Below are 19,688 nucleotides of genomic sequence, written 5' to 3'. Positions count from 1 at the left end.
TGTATGCTTGTATCAAAATATCACATATACCCTGTAAATATATAGTGATTATGTATCCATAATTAAAAATTTAAAAAGAAAAAAAATGATCCAAACATATGAAATATTAACTTAAATGAGATCTTTTGAATAAATTAATAAAAGTACAATTTTTAATTCTAAGATGATTTACTTGTATTAGTGATTCCTTAACTCAAGTGTGTAAATCTTTGGATAGCTACAAATATTGAAAGGCTATTGTCAAATGTACATTCCTCTTATTTTTTTAAAAAAGTATATCTTCTTAGAGTTCCCCCCAGGTAAAGAGAATATGTATAAAATTAACCATAACTTCTTAAATTATCTCTCCCTAGAGGGCTATAATACAAAGGACAGATAATAACAAGTAAATGTCAAGCAAGTGGAGAAGTCGGAATCTTCATATATTGCTGGTGGCAATATATAATTGGGCAGCCACTTTGAAAAACATTTTGAAAGTTCTTCAAAAGTTTAAATGTAAAATTGTTACCATATGATCCAACAATTCCATGCTTAGTTATACAAACAAGAAAATCAAAAACATATATCCACAGAAAAACATGTAAATAAATGTTCATATCAGCATTAGTCATAAGAGCCAAAAGTGGAAAAAACCAAAATGCTGTTAATTAAGGAAGGGATAAATCAAATATGGGATATTCACATAATGGAAAATTATTTGGCCATAAAAATTATTGGCCATAAAAAGAATGAAGTCCCAATGCACGCTACTACATTAATGAACATTGAAAACATTACGCTAAGTAAAAGAAGACAGTCACAAAAGATGGCCTATTGTATTATGCAACTTGTATGAAATGCCCATAATAAATAAATCTATACAATGAAAAAGTAGATCAGTGGTCGCCAGGGACTAGGGTGAAGGAAGAATAAAGAGTGACTCTTAAAAGTATAGGGTTTCCTATTGGGGTGAAGAAAATGTTCTAAAATTAGACTGGGCATGGTGGCTCACACCTGTAATCCCAGCACTTTGGGAGGCTAAGGCAGGCAGATCACTTGAGGCCAGGAGTTCGAGAGTAGCCTGGCCAACGCGGCAAAACCCTGCCTCTACTAAAAATACAAAAAAATTAGCTGGGCATGGTGGTGCGTGCCTGTAATCCTAAGTACTCGGGAGGCTGAGTCATGAGAATCACTTGAACCTGGGAGGCAGAGGTTGCAGTGAGCTGAGATCATGCCTGGACAACAGAGTGGAACTCTGTCTCTAAAAAAAAAGAAGAAAAAAGAAAATGTTCTAAAGTTAGATAGTGATGATAGTTGAACAACTATGGGAATATACTAAATCACAATTGTACATTTTTAAATGGTGAATTTTATGATATGTGAATAAAGGTGTTTAAAAAATTAACTCTACAATAGCTGATATAGTTTGGATCTGTGTTCCCCCTGAAATCTCATGTTGAATTGCATCCCTAGTGTTGGAGGTGGGGCCTGGTGCGAAGTGATTGGCTCCTGAGGGCGGTTTCTCATGAATGGTTTAGCACCATCCCCCAGTGCTGTTCTCATGATGGAATTCTCACGAGATCTGATTGTTTAAAAGTGTGTAGCCCCTCTCCCCACCTCTGGCTCCTACTCTGGCCATGTAAGATGTGCCTGCTTCCCCTTCACCTTCTGCCATGATTGAAAGTTTCCTGAGGTCTCCCCAGAAGCTAAGCCAATGCCAGCATCATGCTGTATAGCCTGCAGAACCGTTAGCCAATTAAACCCCTTTTCTTTATAAATTACCCAGTCTCAGGTATTACTTATAGCAAGGCAATAACAGACTAATACAAGAGTTAACTTTTTTCTGTCTTTTACTGACAGAGTAAGCCTTCAGTGATGGACAGGTGTCACTGGAAAGTATCTGCCAAGGAACAAGGACAACATCAGCATAAGCACCTGCAAATATGCTCTGATTTTTCTTTATATATGGTAAGATGTAAACACAAAATAATTATTAGTCAGTAAGTGTCTCAAAAATACAAAGGAGCGAGTAATCACTGAAAAATGATTTACATAAAATAGAATCTTGAAAGCTATGATTAGCAAAGAAAGAGAAAAGATGTTAAAATCAAGGGAAAAGGTATACCCCAGACCACAGAAATTAAGATGTTAAGAAGTTAAGATGTTAAGGCTGCTTAACCTTGTAAGAATAAAATGCTTACATTTCACAAATACAAAACACACAATTAATCTTATTGAATTAATAAAAATAAATTCACTATACTTCTCAAATATGAATGGACTTCAACATATTTTCTGTATTACACTCATAAAATTTTTCTTGGATGCTGATTAAAAATAGGAGGCCGAGGCGGGTGGATCAGGAGGTCAGGAGATCGAGACCATCCTGGCTAATATGGTGAAACCCTGTCTCTACTAAACTAAAATACAAAAAATTAGCTGGGCGTGGTGGCAGCCGTCTGTAGTCCCAGCTACTCAGGAGGCTGAGGCAGGAGAATGGCATGAACCCGGGAGGTGGAGCTTGCAGTGAGCCAAGATCACGCCACTGCACTCTAGCCTGGGCGACAGAGTGAGACTCCGTCTCAAAATATAAATAAATAAAAAATATAAAAATATTACTTTATCTTTGAATTGTCAAATATTGTATAAAATGTAATATTTTATTAATAATTTAATTTCAATAAAGTGATATTTATCTCTGTATGTTTATTAAACTTTTACAGAGAATACTAGGTATTTGATTAATTACTCAATAAATAAATGAATTAAAAATGAGATTTTAAAAATGCAATGTGTTTCCATGATGATGTTTTAAAATTAGCAAATTAGAAATTTTATTTCTGTCTGCTAGACCCAAATTTCCAAATAATGATTAACTAGGAGCAATTGACAATATACCTTGAGTGTAAAATCTTGATAGTTGAAACCCTGAAAAAAAATTCCTACCTAAAAATTTAGATTACCCTATAGAGAATTCAAAATTTTCCAATTTGGAGGTCATTTTTATATTTAAGTTGGATGTTGGTTAACAATTATTTGGTTTACCTATTTAAATTATCATCTATAACTTCTGTCATTAGTTCAGTTTCCCTTTTGTAAATTAGGGTTTATGTTAGTACAAAATATTTTGAAGTAAGCTACATTTGTTTCCAGTTCTGACTCTATGTAATACTAGATGTGACCTTGGTTACACTACTTAAGTTTTCTCCTACATTCATGTGAAATATGAATATTCATATGAAATATGAAAAAGAGAAGGAATGTTTAGATCAATATTACAATTATTTATTAAAATTGAATACCATTGCAAAAAACTGACTTGAAATGGATCATAGACTTAAATGTAAAAGCTAAAACTATAAAATTTCTCAAAGAAAATACATAAGAAAATGTTTGCAACTTTAGATAGACAAAATAATTTCTTAGGTTAAGACCTGAAAAGTATAAACTACAAAAGAAAAAAATGGACAAATTAGAAAAATCAATATTTAAAATTTAAAAATCATCTTTATGAAAACAAAATGTATGCCACAAAATGGGAGACAATGTTCAAACAAAAGTCTTGTATTTAGAATATAGAATGAACTTTATAACTCAATAATAAAAATATAAACTATCCAATTTTAAAAATTAGGCCAGAGATTAGAAAAGATATCTTCCAAAAATATTTGAAAGGTTAATAATTTCATGAACGTATGCTTATTATTAAGCAAATGCAATCTATTAACACAATGAGATACTACTATGAATTCTTTAGAAAAGCCAAAAGAAAAAATGATGATAATATCTAGTTTGGGAAATGATATGTGATGTATAACAGGCTGGTCAGAATGTAAAATTGGACAGCTATATTGAAAAGCTGGGAGTTTATTATAAAATTAAACATATGTATACCAAACCCAGAAATTCCACCATAGGAATTCCCCAGGAAAAATGTAGAAACATGTCCACACTAAGTCTTGTACATGCATATTATAACAGCTTTATTTGTAAATACTCCAAATTGGAAACAACCCAAATATTTACTACTCTCACCATTTGGGTTTTTGTACATGTTATTCCCTCTTCTTTGAAAAAAGTTAAATCCTTCCTTTCAACAAAAAACCTACTCATCCTTTAGGCATAAGCCAAAGTTTGCCTCTTGCAAGGAAGCCATCCCTGGTCCCTTTCTAAAATGTGGGTTAGGTTCTTCCTAAGTGATCCAAACATAGTAGGTGGGACTTGACTCTGGAGGCAAGACCCAGACAATGGACCAAAGTGGGGACTAGCTAAAACAGGTCCAGGGCAGAAGCAACTTTCCGTAAGACATGCCCAAAACTGTGCCATGTCATTTTACCATTGCCATGGAAACAGCCCAAAGTTACTGCCCCTTTCTATAGCAATGACCTGATGACCCAGAAGTTACCACCCTCATCTAGAAACTCCTGCATAAGCTGCCTCTTAATTTGCATGCAATTAAAAGTGAGTATAAATATGAGTGCAGAACTGCCTCTTAGCTGCTATTCTAGGCACATGCCTATGGGGTAGCACTGCTCAGCAACGACAATACCTCTGCTGCTGCTGTACACTGCCACTTCAATAAAAGTTGCTGTTTAACACCACCAGCTCACCTTTGAAATCTTTCCTGGGCAAAACCAAGAACCGTCCCATTTGAGGCTTCCCTGTCCTGCATCAGTCTTACAATTCCTATGCTCACCTTCATTGTATATGTTCTACATTGTGCTACAAAAGCCTATTAATCTCTAAGCAATTCAGAATGGGGACTACGTGGTGTTTTGTTGCTGATTCTCCAGTCTTTAGAATCATGCCTTTATTCAACAGATAGTTCGAGTGGCTACTATGTGCATGGCAATTGGGACACAGCAATATACAAAACAAGACCTCTGTGTTACGGGATTGAATACATTCCAGTGCAACACATAGTAAGATCTCTGTTTTAAAGGGTTTCAAAACTCGCCAAACTGCTTTCCACAGTGGCTGAACTAACTTACATTCCCACCAGCAGTGTATAAGTGTTCCCTTTTCTTTGCTATCTCACCAGCATCTGTTATTTTTTGACTTTTTAATAATAGCCATTCTGACTGGTGTGAGAATGGCATCTCATTGCGGTTTTTATTTGCATTTTGGTTAGTGATGTTGAACACTTTTTCATATGCTTGTTGGTCACTTGTACGTCTTCTTTTCAAAAGTATCTCTTCATGTCCTTCGCCAACTTTTTAATGGAGTTGTTTTCTGCTTGTAAATTTGTTTAATTTCCTTATACATTCTGGATATGAGACGTTTGTCAGATGTATAGTTTGCCAACATTTTCTTCTATTCTCTAGGTTGTCTTTTACTTTGTTGATAGTTTCTTTTGCTGTGTTAGTTTAATTAGGCCCCATTTGTCCATTTTTGTTTTTGTTGCAATTGCTTTTGGCATATTCATCATGAAATCTTTGTCTAGTCTTATTTCCATAATGGTATTTCCTAGGTTATCTTCCAGGGTTTTTATAGTTTTAGGTTTTATATTTAAGTCTTTAGTCGATCTTGAGGTGACTTTTGTATATGCTGTAAGGAATTGTTTAATAGATGAATGAATGTGAAAATAAAATTGTAGAGTCAATTGCCAATCCATAAAATAGGCTAGGCTGGGCATGGTGGCTCATGCTTGTAATTCCCAAGACTTTCAGAGGTGGAAGCAGGAGGATCACTCGAGCCTAGGAGTTTGAGACCAGCCTGGGCAAGACAGTGATATCTCATCTCTACCAAACAAACAAACAAACAAAAGAAAATGTAAAAGTGGCTATATTTAAAATCAAATACTAAAAGGAAGTTAAAACTTCATCTTTTTGAATTTATACTCATTGGGGTTTATCAAATTCAACAATATTTTTGCCCAATACGTTATATGCCAACACTTTTACTAAATTTATTCCATCATACAGTATTAAAAAACCATTTTAAATTCAATTAATTCTACTCAAAAATAGTGATAAGAAGCATTCAAACCATTAAAGTGAAAGTAATATCCTGGAGGCAAAATAAAAATCTACTTGGATTATCTGCCCAATTAAACTTATATCACCTGTAAAATAACAAAACATGTGGATGGTGTTCTCAGTGCTTAGTTTTAAAGTAATCTAGAGGTAGTTGAAACTCATAAATATCCTATTAAAATTAATTATAGCACTAACCAATAAAAATCCACAGTTGTTTCAGCATTTATCACAGCATAATGATAATGTCTTTCATCTCCAGAAAGTGAAACCAATATTCATACATAATCCATTAAATGCATTTTGTTAAACTTTAAGGTGCTCATAATTAGCTGTCTCTCATACAGTAAAAAAAAGGCATATTTGAATTATTACATTTATTTTTCAGGAATCTTCTCTTAAGTTTGGAAATTATATTAAATAACAACCTGTGGGGCTCCTTTAAATCTATAATCCATGCTTCTCCAAATTCCATTCAGCAAGCTACTTTGACCTACATGTCGTCACATTTCCAATTTACATATTTTTTAGGACAGCCACTTTTGTTTTGTTTTTGTTTTTTTGAGATGGAGTCTTGCTCTGTTGCCCAGGCTGGAGTGCAGTGGCATGATCTAGGCTCACTGCAGCCTCCATCTCCCAGGTTCAAGCAATTCTCCTGCCTCAGCCTCCCAAGTAGCTGGGATTACAGGTGCACCACCACACCTGGCTAATTTTTGTATTTTTAGTAGAGACAGCATTTTGCCATGTTGGGTAGGCTGCTCTCTAAGCCCTGACCTCAAGTGATTCGCCTGCCTTGGCCTCCCAAAGTGCTGGGATTACAGGCGTGAGTCACTGTGTTCAGCTGACGGCCACTTTTAATATTCTCTTCTGGAAAACAGTAGTATACTGCAAAAATGTTAAAAAATATTTCATGGTTGGAGAAGGAGAGGTCAAATAAGTTTAAAATGCTTTAGATTAAACAAAACTAATATGGTTAATTTATTGAATGAATTCTCAGATCTTTATTATTCTGACGTTTTACTGATTGTGAGATAAAGAAAGAATATCTAGTTTCCATTCAGCTATAGAATCTTGTTTTTGTTTTTTGTTTTTTTTTTTTTTTAAAGACACCACAAATTTTCCACAAAACTGTGTTGGGTAACACTGCTTATGCAATTGCAGAATTTCTAAGTAAAATACATTGAACATAAATTTTTTATAATACTCATTCTCCTTAGAATATAATACATTTGACCTCATTGGATGTAGTTTTATGGTTTAGACAGAAGTCAGCAAACTTTTTCTTTAAAGGGCCAGATAGTAAAAACTTTTGTGGGACATGCAGTCTCTGTCACAACTGTTGACTCAGTTGTATCATGAAAGCAGGCAGACAATAAGTAAGTGAGTAGGTATGGTTTTGTTCTAATACAATTTGTTTTATAAAACAAGCAGTGGGCCATATTTTGCCAAGATTAGTTTCAGACAGTGGAAATATATTCTAAACTAAAAAAAGAAATTTAAATCTGCTCTGAGAATCCACATTAAGTTATACAATAAATGCTAAGAGTAAATTAATTATTGTTCTATTCACTTCAGACTGCTAGCCTTAAAATATAACTTTTAAAATCTATCAGTCTCACTGAAATTCATTTGGCTCAAAGAGTGATATTTTCCTATAACCATGGGTCATTTGTATTGTGGATATTCATCTTTTCTGAATTCAATAAAGAACAGATGGCAAATTACTATTTTAAATGTTAATATATTCTAAATTTTATGTGCAGTGTTTGAGAGTTTCCATTATTTTCTCAAAACATCATATTAAAAAACAAATAAACAGAAAGATTCCTATCTACAAATATTTATTTCACAAGCATGAGGATTTTTGCCTCAGACCACCAGGCATGTGTTTACCCTTCAAAATCTTCAACTTTTAAGGAAGTATAAAATAATGTCATACTGTTTCATGAACCATTTGAAAAATTTCTTCATGTTTGACTTCATTTGTTTTTCTATTTTTAGCTAGGACTCTTTCCATGAACTATTTTCAGTGCTTATCCAAACAGCATGCTTTTATCCTGGAAGGTAAAAAAATACAAGAGTACTTCAGTTCTCTAAGGCGCTCCCCTCCCGTGGTACCAATATCCTAAATTAAGAGCTTCCACTGAAAATGTTTAAGATTCTATATCAAAGATAGGACAAGACACAGCAGTTAGTCCCAGAGAAGGGAAAGTGAGCAGTATAGTAGTAAGTGGGTTAATAGGAAAACTAGGGCACCAAAAACCGTCCTTCAAAAGAGCAATCTCATCACCTGACAGGTGGCATCAAAATCCCAGCATTCAGGCCCGCTGCTGCCACTACCTATGGCTGTTCTCACTGTCCCAAACCCACCAGTCACTTGTTGCTCCACAATGAGACACACGTCACACAAAAAGTTACACACAGCTATTCTTTGAATCTTACTCACATGAAATTGTACCTATCAATTACCTTCTAAGACAAAAAAAAAATTAACCATATAAGCCAAATCATTAATTTTTTTGTGAGTTCTTATTTAAAAGAACTGAAAAACTGTCTAAACTCATTATAGCTCTATAATATTATCATGACAGAAATTCAGTAAATAAATGTACTAAGAAATTGAAATATACATTTGTAAAAAGAGCATTTAAAACATGTTAAATGAGATATTTAAAATATATAAATACTTTAATTTAAGAAGATTATTATGAATCATTACTAATAAATATGATTTTTTGAGGCTTAAAATAAATATTAAAATACACATACTTGAGGAATTATTAAATAGAGAAAATATTTTTAGACAATAAAAAATGCAAAATTGAACTGTCACTAATCTTTTTCACATGGCAGAAATATATATTGCATTTATTTGCTTTCCCCTCTACAACTAAAGTTTAAATTGTCAAATAGAACTAAAATAATTATTTTGCATGGAAAACAAGTAAAACATTAATGTTTTTGAACTTAATAACCAAAATACTTTAAGAATGCATAAGAAACATTTATTCAGCCATAATAACTGTAGAAAGTTTATGCAAATGGATACTAAATTATATTTTATTAAGCTGATCTGAAGTATAAGATGCTGACAAAGTATTTCTATTATGCAATAAAATATATTTTCAGGTTGCTCATTATAAAACCTTTCTTTTAGTGTTTTAGGTAATGTTAAAAAAGAGACATATTCTCATAACAAATGTCTTATACAGTAAAAGGTAACTTTTATTAATTCTTTAGCACCTTTTGTCTCATAAGTTGGAAATATCTCCATAGAAAAAAGATGTTGAAAATTTTAAAAAAACAATGTTTAAACCTTTATAATTGAGTAATACTCAGATTTCATTATATTCAGTTTTCAGACACAGAGTTCCTATACTCTGTAAAATGGAAAGTGTCATAGGCAAAGACATGTAGTTAAATGGCATCTGTAATATACGCTTTCAGACAATATGCTTTTTGCAGTTTCTTAAAACATAAGAAGCTTTATTTAAAATTCTACAGTATATTACTAAATATATGATTTCTGCATTTCTGCATGTCTAGAAAAAAGGGATTGTTTTCTAAAATACAGCATTGTATGGGCTTACCTGTGAAAAAGTTTGTATTATTTTCTTTATTTTCATAAGGATACTTAATTGATAGCTTGAAAGGATGTTGCAGGTATTTTATACAGAAATTTCAGCAATAATTTTGACTTTATTTTTGTCATGCAATTCTTTGCAGAAAAAAATGGAAAAATGAGACCTAAATGGTAAAATTTAAGTATTATTGAATGCTGATGCTGAAAAGTGTCAAGCTGGAGAAATGTATTTGTTGCTACATTTCTCACATTGTGGATAGAGAGAAAAATACATATAACAAACACACAAGACATCCATTCAAAATGCACGTTCTAGGGCAACCTTGTGGGGTAGATGGTAAGAATGATGGTGGAGGAAGAAAAAGAGACATGGATGTCAGTATTTTAATATGCTTCTCTGAGTAAACATACACAACCTTCCACCAACCCCTCTGTGGCATTCTACAAAATTTAATTCTTGGTACTCTTTAATCAGAAATTTGGATGGGAAATATAAAGCTATCTGGATCACAGCCTTGATAATAAGCCATACTCAATCAGGCAAATCTTTGAGGAATATTTACAAAAATGAGGGAATTAAGATGTGGACTGTGGGCCAGGTGTGGTGGCTCACACCTGTAATCTCATCACTTTGGAAGGCCGAGGCGGAGGCAGGAGAATCGCTTGAACCCAGGAGGCAGAAGTTGCAGTGAGCCAAGACTGTGCCACTGCACTCCAGTCTGGGTGACAGAGTGAGAATCCATCTCAAAAAAAAAAAGGAAAAAAAAAAAAAAAAGATGTGGATTGTGGACAACTGTTAACGGAAACCATACGAGACATAAAAACAGACTAAGTCAAAATGTGAAGTCCTGCATTTGTAAGTGACTAAAGCTTTCCACCCAGAAACACTTTCCAGTTGTGTTGAGCTGAAAAGATAGGTAGATAAGAAGTGAGAATATGGATAGTTTGTAGTTTGGGTCAGAATTAATAATAACAGTTTTAACTGTAGGTAGTAGATGCTGTCCTATGTGCTTTGCGTATATTTTAACTCCTTTATTTTTCACAACATGCCTACGAGCTAGCTGAAAATAATGAAAGAAGACTATTCTACAGAAAAAAAAAAGAGAGAGAGAGGAACAAACAGGTTAAGTAACTTGCCCAAGGGTACAATCTATTAACCAGTGGGTCCAAAATTTGGGGGCAGGCAATCTGTCCACAAAATTCACACTGAATCACAAAGAGTCATGGCATTTACTTTGGTACTCAGCACCCATGGGCCTATTCTGCAGTGGTAGAAACAAGCTGGGCACTTGAAAATACGCAACCAATAAAAATCTTGGAGTGTTAGGTAAGAGCCAAATAATGTGGACATGTTGAAAAGGTGGATTTCAACCTACAAGTTGCAAATTACTAAGACTAACTGCAATGTCCTGCATTTATAAGTGCCTGAAGGTTATCTACCCTTAGCCATGATGAACTAACAGGTGCAGGATTATCTCTCCCAGTGTAAACAACTAGAAACCTGGACACTATTGTTTTCAGACAGTAACATGTTTTGAATGCTGAAATGAGGCAACAAGGTGAGTCTTATGATTGTCCAAGTTTTCACCCAGAAACACTTTCCAGTTGTGTTGAGCTAAAAAGATAATATCAGAGTTTTAAAAGGCTATGACTGCTGGTATTTGCAGGACAGAGTACAAGGAAGTAGGAGCTTCACATAGAAAGTCCTCCAGAAATTCACATAAGGGTGCCCTTGAGACTTCAGATGCAATCTAAGCTGTGCATGCACTGAGTGAGACTCAACAAGGCCATGTAAATAATCACTATCAAGGAACACAAAGTGAAAGACTACTGAGGTTCATGACTAAATGAACTACCTGGCAATACAAAGCACGACATAATGAAGCAGGATATTTACCTGACCCCTTTGCAGGACCTGCAAAGAGGGTGCCTCGTTTACTCAGCCTACAGATCTCAACTCCCTGCAGGAGGGAGTGTGTGAGTGAACAAGGCGGGAACTGGAGTGCAGGAGCAGAGGTGAACTCCGTTAACTCCGACCTGCTTTGTTCCACCCACTGTGGGAGTGACAGCACAGGTAAGCAGGTGCAGGAGCCAGGGTGAGTGCTTTTGGGTATCGGCAGGAGCAAACTCCGTGTAGGCCCCATGGCAGTGTCTGGAGTTGGGGGTGCCCGTGACCCCTGAAGCCCCAGAGGGAGTGTTACAGTGCTCCTTTAGTGCTGTCATCTGTGGATGGCTTAAGTGTTAACAGCTCAGAGGGCCCTCTTTTATCTGCACTCATGGATCCCAAGCTCTTGCCCAGCATCCAGGAGAAATGAGGTCACAGGAATGATTTGAATGATGGTAAATGCAGGGGGCGGGATTTATTGCCAATGAAAGTGGCTCTCAGTAGGAAGAGGAGCTGAAAAGGGGATGGGGTGGGAAGGTAATCTTCCCCTGAAGTCTGGAAGTCTCCAGCTGGATTCTTCTCTGAAGTTACACCATCAAGCTGTCCCTCTGAAGTCAAGCTGCTTCTTTCTAATGTCCAGACATAGTCTCTGATGTCCAGCTGCTCCTTGTCTGTCTGTCAGTTGATTCTGGGGCTTTTATAGACACAGGATGGGGTGCAGTACAGGCCATGGGTGGTTTAGGAAAAGGACACATTTCAGCAGGAAAACAGGGATATAAGTTCTCACTGTGGGCCATGGTCACAGGTTTTATGCCTGACAATGGGGCTTTGCCAGGGACTGGCCCCTGTCTGCCTAGAATTTCTCTGCCCCCTGTCCCAATCAATAACATTAAAGGAATGAGACAAAATCTGTATGTGCAGCCATGTAACATTCACAAAGTTCAGTATCTAAGCAAAAATAGTAGAGATGTGAAGAAGCAAAAACAAGTAACAATCCCAAGAAAAAAGAACAACAATTAAAAAAAAACTGATAATATCAGAGATGATGAATTAACCCCAAACTATTATAAACAAATTTGATGATTTTTTTGTTTTTGTTTCTGAAACAGAGTGTCATCTATCACCCAGGCTAGAGTTCAGTGGCACGATCTTAGCTCACTGCAACCTCTACCTCCTGGGTTCATTTGATTCTCGAGCCTTAGCCTCCCAAGTAGCTGGGATTACAGGTATGCACCACTGGCCCAACTAATTTTTGTATTTTTAGCAGACATAGGGTTTCACCATGTTGGCCAGGCGGGGTTTGAACTCCTGGCCTCAAGCAGTCTGCCTGCTTGGGTCTCCAAAAGTGCTGGAATTACAGGTGTGAGCCACTGCATGTGGCCTAAATTCAATAATTTTTTTTTTAAAGAAGGCCAGGTTAACAAATAAATACAAACTATTAACAATATCAAATGAACCTCCTAAAATCAAAAAAGCAGAATACCTGAAATGAAAAATTTACTGGGAGGGATTAACAGTAGATTAGAAACTGCAGAAGAGTTCAGTAAATGCAAAGTCAAAGTAACAGAAACAACCCCAGCTGAAGCATGGTAAAATAAAAAGAAAGGCTGATAGAAGAGAGCAAAGCCTCAGTAATCTGTGGGATAATAGCAAGCTATCTAACATATGTAAACTTAGTCCCAGACTTTCAAATGCGGGAAGTAGAAAAATATTTGAGTATAAAAATGGCTGGAAAATACCCAACTCTGATGAAACATAACAGTCCACAAATCCCAAAAGTGTAAATAACACCAAGTTAGATAAACACACAGAACACCAAGCCATTATCATAACCAAATGGTTTAAGGTCAATAATAAATAAAAACTCTTAAAAGCTCCCTGAATAAAACAGTTGCTTTCCACATACAGGAAAACAAAGATAGGAACAAATTACCAGAAACAATGTAATCCACAAGTCTATAGAACAACATCATTAAAGCAATGAAAGAAAAAATAAGGAAAAAGGCCTTCTATAGGATAAATATCCTTTAAAATTGAAGTAAATATCCTTTAAAATGAAATTCAAGTAAAAATTGAAGTAAAATAAAACAATTTTTTAGCAGAAAAAAGAATTAGTCACTGATACCACAAGACATGTTAAAATAAGTTCTTTAGGGTGAAGAAAAACGTTACCAGATGGAAACTCAGACATACAAAAAGAAATGAAGAAATTGATAACTATGAGGGTATAAAAATACTTTTTTTCTTTCAGTTTCTTTAAAAGATAGTTGTCTGTATAAAATGAGAATAATAACAATATATAATCTGGTCTATAGCAATTGCTGAATTAAGCATTCTAAAATGCAACAAAATATGGGAGAGAAAAATGGAGGTATACTGTCATGAAGTTTTTACATTATATATGAAATAGAAAAACAACTTATTTGTAGACTGAAATAATTTTAAAATGCATATTGTAAACCATAGAGGAACCACTGAGGGTAGGGCAGGAAAAGGATGCATAGCTAAAATGTCAGTAGAGGAGGTAAAATGAACACTAAAATACAATACTCAATTAACAAATAATATAAAGGAAGGAAAAGAAAACAAAGAACAAATGGGAAAAATAGAAAATAGGAATACGGTAAATGTGAGCCAAACATATTAATATTTAGGTTAAATGTCAATGAGAACAACACACAAATTAATTGTCAAAGTAGATAAAGAAGTAGATATATTATCTATACAAAAGTCCCTTCAATATAAAGACAGATCGGTTAAAACTAAAAGGATGGAAAAGGCTAGAGTGACTGTATTAATATCAGACAAGGCTTCAAGATAAGAAATACTAATAGAGATTTAAACTGGACATTTTAGAATAATAAAGAGGTCAATTATCAAGAATATATAACAAACTTAAATAGGTACACACATAATAATAGAGCTTCAAATCACAATGCTGAAAAACAAATTAAAGAATACCTAAATAAATTAGGAGATTTTTCAGGTTGATAAGTTGGCAGACACAACACTGCTAATGCTATATTTCAGTTCTCTCCAAATAGCTCTGTACATTCAACACAATCCCAGTCAAAATTCTAATGGGCTATGTTATAGATATTGACACACTTATTTTAAAATTTATATTGAAATTCAACGGGCATTTAAGAACTAACATTATTTTGAAAGAGAAAAAAATTAGGAATACTAGCACTTTTTAAAAAAATGTCAAGACTAACTACAAAACTAGTGTGATCGATTTTGTTATATTGCTATAAGAATAAACAAATAGATCACTGGAACAGAATAGAGAGTCCAGTAGTAGACTGAACCTTATATGAGCAATTGATTTCAACAATAGTGCCAAGGTAAATCAATAAGAAAAGTAAGATTTTTTCACTAAATACTGTTGGCTAACTTTCTAACTATATGGGAAAAAAAATGTGTTTTCAATCACACCTTACACAAATGTACACTCTAAAGGTAAAAGTAAAACTATACAACTTGAATTATTTATTTATTTATTTATTTATTTATTTATTTATTTATTTATTTATTTGTGACAGGGTCTCATTCTGTCACCCAGGCTGGAGTGCAGTGGTGCGATTACAGCTCACTGCAGCTTCTCCCTCCCCAGGCTCAGGTAATCTTCCCACCCCAGACTCCTGAATAGCTGGCATTACAGGCATGCACCACCATGCCCAGCTAATTTTTCCATTTTCTGCAGAGATGAGTTTTCTCCATGTTGTCCATGCTGGTCTCAAACTCCTGGGCTCAAGTGATCCACCTGCCTCAGCCTCCCAAAGTGCTGGGATTATAGCCACCACACCTGGCCTATATAACTTTCTTTTTTTTTTTTTTTTTTTTTTTTGGAGATGGAGTGGCACTCGGCACTCTGTCACCCAGACTGGAATGATCTCAGTTCACTGCAACCTCTGCCTCCTAGGTTCAAGCAATTCTTCTACCTCATTCTCCTAGGTAGCTGGGATTACAGGCACCCGCCACCGCGCCCAGCTAATTTTTGTATTTTTAGAAGAGACGAGGTCTCACCATGTGGGCCAAGCTGGTCTTGTACTCCTGATCTCAAATGACCCTCCCACCTCGGCCTCCCAAAGTGCTGGGATTACAAGAGTAAGCCACCATGCCCGGCCAAGCATATACATCTTTTAAAAGAAAAAATCAGAAAACGTATTTATGACAGGGAAAGGAGAAGGATTTTTAAGCCATAATATTAAAAATACGAGCAATAAAATAAAAATAAATAAATTTATCTTTATTGAAACTCTAAACTGGTTTTTAAAAAGTAGTTATAAAGAAAATGAAATTCAAGCCACTAATTGGTAGAAAATATATGCAATATATTTATCTGACAAATGGCTTACATCTGAAATATATAAAAATAATCAATAGTAAGAAAAAGTGTGTACATATATACAGAGAAATATGCATAGACAGATTCTTCCATAAAAAGATATATTATGTCCATCAGCATAAAAAACATGCTCATGCTTAAAATCATTTGTTATCAGGGAAATGAAAATTAAAACTATAATCAGAGTCAAATACACACATATTAGATTGTTAAAATAAAGACTGACAATATGTGTGTTTCAAGGATGTAGAGCAAGGAGACTGTCATGTACTACTGGTGGGAGTGTAATACAGTACCACCACTTTTGAAAATAGATTTGCATGTTCTTATAAAGTTAAAATACACCTACCATGTGACCTAGCAATTTCACTCCTGCATATTTGCTAACAGAAAAGAAAATCTATGTTTACAAAAAGGCTTGTACATGAACATTCATATTACCTTGATTCATAATAGCTTCAAACTGGAAACAGTCCAAATGACAATTAGCAAAAGAATGGATTAGCAAACTGATATGAGCATAAAATAGAATATACTCAGCAATAATCACGAACAAATTAATGATAAACACAACATGGATGAATTTTAAAAACATGCTGAGCAAAAAATGCCAGGCATAAAAGATATTACTACATATGTCCATAGATAAGAAGTTCTAGAATAGACAAAATAAATCTTTATTAATGCAAATTAGATCAGTGGTTAGACTAGATTAGGTGGCAGTCGATTGACAGGAAAGGAACATGAGATAAATTTTTGGTGTTAAAAACATTCCTTGTATCTGGTTTGTGGTCATGATTATACAACTGTTTACACTGGCCAAACTCAACACATTTTACATTTAATTGGGTGCATTTTATTATATTTAAGTTACTTCTCAATACGTTTGACAAAAAAATTAATATGGAACAGGGAAATCTGAGCTTCGATTCATTCCATGTAAAACAATTTCATATGGCTTTGATTGGTTGCATGTTCAATTGCAGCCGAGTAGTTACCAAAACTATTCCTCATTCTGAGGCTGCCTGAACAAAAACACACTAAGTACAGATCAGGAGACAGTATGGCCACTGTCTGACCACAAATGCAATACTATGTCCTGTTCTTTCTAACATATTTTACGAAAGCACTTCACTTTGGGAAGATGATGATGCTCATAATGAGAGATGGCAAAAAGAATGCTCAAGGTAACTGGAATTGCTTTTAGCCAGAGGAAGGGAAAACTTAGTTGGGATCTTACAGCCATCCTAAAATAATGCAAGGTTAGTGTGGCAGAAACTGCTGGATACTACCCCAATTTTTCCCTACTTCTTCATTAATAGAATTACAATTTTATTGAGTATGGCAACGTGCCCAGGTATAAAATGTATTTCATCAAATCCCATTTTAGCTAAGGCCAATGAGGCATATGTTGGTCACGACTTTAAGAACAGACCCTTTAAAAGATCAGGTAGCCTTAGTGGACATGTGCCTTTCTTCTCTCTCCAAGTGGAATATTGCAATGATGGCTATAGCTTCAGCCTTCATCAGCAACCATGAGGAAAAGACAGAGGCCTTGGGTCTAATATCTTCAAGACACTGAATTAACACCAACGTTTCATTCGATTTCTCATTTTGTGAGAAAAATATTTAGAGAAGTATTTGGAGAAGTCCACTGTTAATGAGTTTTCTGTTACATGCAGGAAAACAGAAAACTCTAATTGATACTAGGTAGATACAGAGAATGCACAGACATATATATTTTCGCTCCAGAAGGCAGAGTGTGAGCAAGCTAAATATAGCTAGGTATTAGGTCAGTATAATGAAAAATGTAATGATGGAACTTTAAAAAAACTGAATGGGCTTGCTGAAAACATAGCGACTTCCGTACTAGCAGTTCAGTAGAGTCTGCAGGGCAACATGCCAGCTACACTAAATGAGGTCTGGTCTGCCTAGGAAGCAGTGGAAAAAAAATTATGTGAACTCCTAAGGGTTATTCCTTTAAACGCTAAGATGCTATGGCTGAACTTTTTTTTTTTGTTTGTTTGTTTTTTGTTTTTTACAGTAATTGTATTTGCCTATTTCATGTTATGGTAGGAATTTGCCCTAAGGAAATAGAACTATTTTAGCTCAGAATGGTAATATTTCTTCTAAAACTTATTAGGAAACTAGAAGGAATGTTTTGTGGATGTAGTTTTCCTAAAGGTCATGCAGAACTTCGAGGTATTACAGATTTTGAAAGATGAATAATAGCCATTTCAGTGGTTATCTTTTTTTTTTTTTTTTAATAGATGGAGTCGCCCAGGCTGGAGGGCAGTGGCACTGGAGGGCAGTGGCACGATCTTGGCTCACTGCAACCTCTGCCTTCTGGGTTCAAGCGATTCTCCTGCTTCAGCCTCCTGAGTAGCTGGGATTACAGGAGCCTGCCACCACACCCAGCTAATTTTCGTATTTTTAGTAGAGACGGGATTTCACCATATTGGCCAGGCTAGTCTTGATCTTCTGACTTCAGGTGATCCATCCGCCTTGGCCTCCCAAAGGGCTGGGATTACAGGCATGAGCCGTCGTGCCCAGCTCATATCATTCTCAAAGGACTTTTGTAGCACACAGAATGGTTTGTAAATAATATTATCCATATCTTGGCTAACACGGTGAAACCCCGTCTCTACTAAAAATACAAAAAATTAGCCGGGCGCGGTGGCGGGCACCTGTAATCCCAGCTACTCAGGAGGCTGAGGCAGGAGAACGGCGTGAACCCGGGGGACGGAGCTTGCAGTGAGCCGAGATAGCGTCACTGCAGTCGGGCCTGGGCGAAAGAGCGAGACTCCGTCTCAAAAAAATAAAATAAAATAATAATAATAATATCATCCGTAATATTAGTTGATAGTCCCTTCATAATTCTAAATCCAGCATTTTTCAAAGCATTACCAATGAAGGGGAACTTTTAAGATGAAGCTAAATATAAAAAAAAAGAAAAGTGAATTACTGCAAATTACTATACATATTATAATTTGAAATTTTGGTAATATTGTCTAAGACAAATCATCCTTTTGGGATAGTTTTTTTCCATACTGTTCAAACTACCCTTCATCCTATAACGGCAGACATGGCCTAATGATTCTCATTTTTAATCAACAGCGTTGTCAGACATTTCAATGATTCTGAATACAATATTGTGACATTCAGGGCCAGAGAGGAAGCATTCTCTACTTGCTCTCAGCTGAAAGCAAAGAGGTTCTCAAGAGCTGCCAGCCTTTCTCCTTTATGCTCCGAAAGCCTCCTATACTTGTCAGTTTACTTCCATTACACTTTTATTGAAAACAATGAAAGAAAAAAGTTACTACAGTGTTTATACTTTTAAAGTGAATGTCTTTTGTAATAAGGGAGAAATATCACAGCACCATCGAATGTTGGAATCAGAAGCATGTTTGGGATATCATCAAGTACAATAGCCACATCCTGCCTATGAGGAAAGCTGGAGGGGCTAAAGGACCTCTCAAAGCTACACATGTAGAGTCAGCAGCAGAGCAGAGCTTAAAGCAGCAAGGGACTCTTATGGCCATCAGTAATCACACTCTTGCTTAACATGCAAATGAATAAAGCTATTTTTATAAAATCCCCCCCATATATTGGCAGTAACTCTAAATTCTAGTCATTTTTTAACCATTAGAGAATAAGATTAGAAGCATCAGTAGTTAATGGTGATAATAATTCCCGTTTTATATAGGGTTTTATGGTTCACAAATATATTTTATAAAATAAGTTTCTAATATTTCATTTTCTTATATTGAGGGCTTTTAAAAGAAATAACCAAAAACCTATTTATTAAAATTTCATATTTAAAATTATAGTTGAGAATAATGGAAGATTTTTCCCATTATCTTTGCTCTCCTAGATAGTAACCAGATAAATGACTTCCCAGAGAAATGCATAGAG

The 19,688-nt window shown here is 35.2% G+C and overlaps 1 protein-coding gene across 14 annotated transcripts in view; it reads right to left on the bottom strand.

The window, feature by feature from the left end:
* NAALADL2 (N-acetylated alpha-linked acidic dipeptidase like 2) overlaps positions 1 to 19,688 on the bottom strand; it is a 1,370,084-nt gene that overhangs the window by 415,166 nt on the left and 935,230 nt on the right. The gene's annotated exons all lie outside the window — the stretch shown is intronic.

The sequence above is a fragment of the Pongo abelii genome, chromosome 2 (genome assembly GCF_028885655.2).
Source record: "Pongo abelii isolate AG06213 chromosome 2, NHGRI_mPonAbe1-v2.0_pri, whole genome shotgun sequence".
Taxonomy (NCBI): domain Eukaryota; kingdom Metazoa; phylum Chordata; class Mammalia; order Primates; family Hominidae; genus Pongo; species Pongo abelii.
Note: the sequence above shows the minus strand (reverse complement) of the source record. Positions and strands in the feature narration are given on the sequence as shown.